This window comes from Chiloscyllium plagiosum, chromosome 19 (assembly GCF_004010195.1).
Source record: "Chiloscyllium plagiosum isolate BGI_BamShark_2017 chromosome 19, ASM401019v2, whole genome shotgun sequence".
In the NCBI taxonomy this organism is placed as follows: Eukaryota; Metazoa; Chordata; class Chondrichthyes; order Orectolobiformes; family Hemiscylliidae; genus Chiloscyllium; species Chiloscyllium plagiosum.
The window spans coordinates 18,617,762-18,621,728 of NC_057728.1; the positions used below are offsets into that span (position 1 = coordinate 18,617,762).

Consider the following 3,967-nt stretch of genomic DNA (forward strand, 5'->3'; position numbering starts at 1 on the left):
AATAGCTATTTTTCCTTAGGAGATTAAACTGTACGCAACACTCCAGGTGTGGTCTCACCAAGGTCCTACAGAACTGCAGCAAGAATTACATGTGCCAGTTTCTATAAAACTTGGTTTAGAGGTTCTATCCATTAAACTGAACACAATTGCACATTCCCAGTGCTCACCAGTAGGCTTCTAGTGGAGAGGGTTGCCCTGAGTCCTGGTGTCACTGGTCCTGTGGAGGGAGCATGCGCACGGCCCACCCTCCGGCACAAAATGGCGGAACGGGCGCACAACTGAAAGCGCGAGAAGGGGCTGAGGGAAAGGAGTGTGGAGCCACACAATACAAGCATCCGGCATTTAATAGGGAAAATCAGATTATAAACCTCCAAAAGGCCCCACCGGGACAGAGTGATCGCTAAGGGCAACGTCACCTATTGCAGCCAGGTGAGCCGAGCTTCTCCTGCGTGCTCGCACTGAGATTCAAATGGGAGCCGTTGGTTTGCGCCGCTCCAGGGGCGAAAGAAAAATGTGGCGGGTATGTTGGATGAAATGCAGTCATGTAGGGGCGGCAGTGGGTTTATATTTTAGAGCTTGGCTTCTTTTGTGGATGCACATGCTGACGGGCATATTTTTGAATTAAAAAGGTAAACGACATTTCATCGCGGCCTGGCCTCGCTCTGAGGGATTGATGGTTTGGTCTCCCCTCGTTTTTGTTTTCATGATCAGAGCCATTTTCCACGCCGTTTCCTCAGGGCCGTGAACCCGAGGAGGGTGCTGGGCGGTTTGAATTAGGTGGCCGGTGGTGATTGTGCGGTGCTGGCCGCTCGATTTTAAAACGCACATTCATCTTGTGGCAGCAGCGAGTGAAACAAACTTGCTTGATTGTAGTCCCGCCTTCAACGCAGGCCGCCTGCTGATTGGTCAGCTCCTTGACAATCAAAGCCGGCTGCCCGATGTCATGTTCGGTTGCGCGTCTTGCCCTGGCCTCATCCCTGTTCCCCCAGGTTGAGGGCGTCTGTTACACAACCCCCCACTCCCCCCCCCAATGCGGGAGGCATTAAAATTATTGTTCAAACTCTTTCTTTTAATGCAGACAGACTTTTTTTTCTTAAAATCAAAATGTTTTAAGTTAAATACCCTGCAGTCAATAAGGAAGTGATCTCCCGCCCGTCGGTATGTCCCAGGGAGTTCACCAGGTTCCCAGTGGTGGGGACAGAAAAACGTAACCTTGTTTGGCGATACAGAGAGGAGAGGCCCATTGTGCAATTTGGTAAATTTACATCCGAACACACGAGTTTTCAGAGAATTTCATAGTGCCTGAGTTTATACATTGTCCAACACACCAAACCCGGAAGTTCGCAGATTTGATCTTTGATGAGTTATCAGAAAAGTATGGAGAGAGAGAGCAAGCTAACGCTTCGAGTCTAATGACTCTTAATTAGAGTCTGATGAAGAATCAGGACTCGAAACGTTAGCTTGCTCTCCTTCCATGGATGCTGCCCGACCTGCTGTGATCTCCAGCATTTTTTTTTATTTTCAGTACAGATTCCAGCATCTACAGTGATGTGCTGGTATCAGAGTCTATCTTCAAACCATCATGGAGTAAAATCGTTCATGATGTGATTTTTGTGCTGCGCATGTATCCTAAATTATCTTCTTTCTCACTTCTGTTATTTAGCTGTGAAGTAATTTGGCGAGTTATTTTTATGGGAGGTTATTCCATTCTTTTCTAAGAAATTTCTTTATTGATATTTGAGCATTGCTAGTAGACAGGCAGGAGGCTGGAAGAACACAGCAAGCCAGGCAGTGTCAGGAGTTGGAGAAGTCAACGTTTTGGGTATAACCTTTTTTCAGATTACACCTTCTGATGCTGCCTGGCTTGCTGTGTTCTTCTGGCCAATTGCTTTTGTACTTTAGGTTCCAGAACCTGCAGTTTTTTGTCTCACATGTTCAAGTGTAGACTAATGAGTGAAATGGCGACCTCATGTTTTATGTGTGTAGAACAAGTGTGGACAATTTTTCAGGTAAATGTTATCCGTAGCTGCCAGATATTTAGTATGCAGCTGTTCAGGTATTAGAGTCATAGAGATGTACAGCACGGAAACAGACCCTTTGGTCCAACCCGTCCATGCCAACCAGATATCCTACCCTAATCTAGTCCCACTTGCCAGCACTTGGCCCATATCCCTCTGAACCTTTCCTATTCCTATACCCATCGAGATGCCTTTTTAAATGCTGTAATTATACCAGCCTCCACCGTCCCTCTGGCAGCTCATTCCATACACGCACCACCCTCTGCATGAAAACGTTGCCCCTGAGGTCCCTTTTAGGTTGTTCCCCTATGCCCTCTAGTTCTGGACTTTCCCACCCTAGGGAAAATGCTTTGTCTATTTATCCTATCCATGCCCTCATGGTTTTATAAGCCTCTATAAGTCACCCCATGGCCTCTGACGCTCCAGGGAAAATGGCCCTAGCCTATCCAAACTCTCCCTATAGCTCAAATCCTCACTGGTGGTATGGCTCACTTTTTTTTAATTTGTGTTTAGGTTTCCTTGGGTTGGTAATTTCCTGTGGTGATGCCATTTCCTGTTCTTTTTCTCAGAGAGTGGTAAATGGGATCCAAGTCAATGTGTTTGTTGATAGAGTTCCAGTTGGGATGCCATGCTTCTAGGAATTTTCACACGGGTCTCTGTTTGGCCTATCCTAGGATGGATGTATTGTCCCAGTCGAAGTGGTGTCCTTCCTCATCTGTATGTAAAGATACTGGTGAGAGTGGGTCATGTCTTTTTGTGGCTAGTTGATGTTCCTATATCTTGGTTGCTAGTTTTCTGCTTGTTTGTCCAATGCAGTGTTTGTTACAGTTCTTGCAAGGTATTTTGTAAATGACATTAGTTTTACTTGTTGTCTGTATTGGTCCTTCAATCTAAATATATAAACAAAAAGCAGACCATACCACCAGTGCTTTCCGGAGGCTAACTGATGTTACCTGTTGCAGTGATAAAATGTCTGAAACCAAACCTTCCAGCTCAGCAAGCAAACCTACATCCAGAACCTCCACCTGAGCTACAAATCTTCTCAAAATGTGCTCCGCCAACCCTGGCAACATCCTGAGTAAATCCTTTTTCGAACCCTTTCAAGTTTTTCAACATTCGTCCAATCGGAAGGAGACCAGAATTGCATGCAACTTTCCAAAAGTGGTCTAGCTAATGGAGGCGTGGTAGTAGTTTGGCGCACTGACCTTTACAACGCTGAGGCTAAATGCCAGCTCGCGGACACCTCCTCCTACTGCCCCCTTGACCATGACCCCATCTCCCACCAGAGCTGAAAATGTGTTGCTGGAAAAGCGCAGCAGGTCAGGCAGCATCCAAGGAACAGGAGAATCGACGTTTCGGGCATAAGCCTTTCTTCAGGAAGGACCCCACCTCCCACCACCAAACCATCATCTCCCAGACCATCCATAACCTCATCACCTCAGGGGATCCCCCATCCACCGCCTCCAGCCTCATAGTCCCACAACCCCGCACAGCCCGTTTCTACCTCCTGCCCAAAATCCACAAACCTGACTGCCCCGGCCGACCCATTGTCTCAGCCTACTCCTGCCCCACCGAATTCATCTCTGCATACCTCGACACGGTCCTGTCCCCCTTAGTCCAAGAACTCCCCACCTACGTTCGGGACACCACCCACGCCCTCCACCTCCTCCATGATTTTCGCTTCCCCGGTCCCCAACGCCTTATCTTCACCATGGACATCCAGTCCCTGTACACCTCCATCCCCCATCACGAAGGACTCAAAGCCCTCCGCTTCTTCCTTTCCCGCCGTACCAACCAGTACCCTTCCACTGACACCCTCCTTCAACTGACTGAACTGGTCCTCACCCTGAACAACTTCTCTTTCCAATCCTCCCACTTCCTCCAAAACGAAAGGAGTAGCCATGGGCACCCGCATAGGCCCAAGCTATGCCTGCCTCTTCGGAGGATAT

At 48.0% G+C, this 3,967-nt stretch overlaps 1 protein-coding gene across 2 annotated transcripts in view; it reads left to right on the top strand.

Moving 5' to 3' along the window:
* The first annotated feature begins 216 nt into the window (after window positions 1-216).
* The window catches only part of nup50 (nucleoporin 50), a 66,733-nt gene continuing 62,982 nt past the window's right edge, over window positions 217-3,967 (top strand). The window contains exon 1 of one of the 2 annotated variants that reach the window (XM_043709228.1): window positions 217-520. The gene's annotated coding sequence lies outside the window, so the exon portion shown is untranslated. The remainder of the gene's footprint in view (window positions 521-3,967) is intronic. The other variant, XM_043709227.1, reaches the window with a different exon arrangement.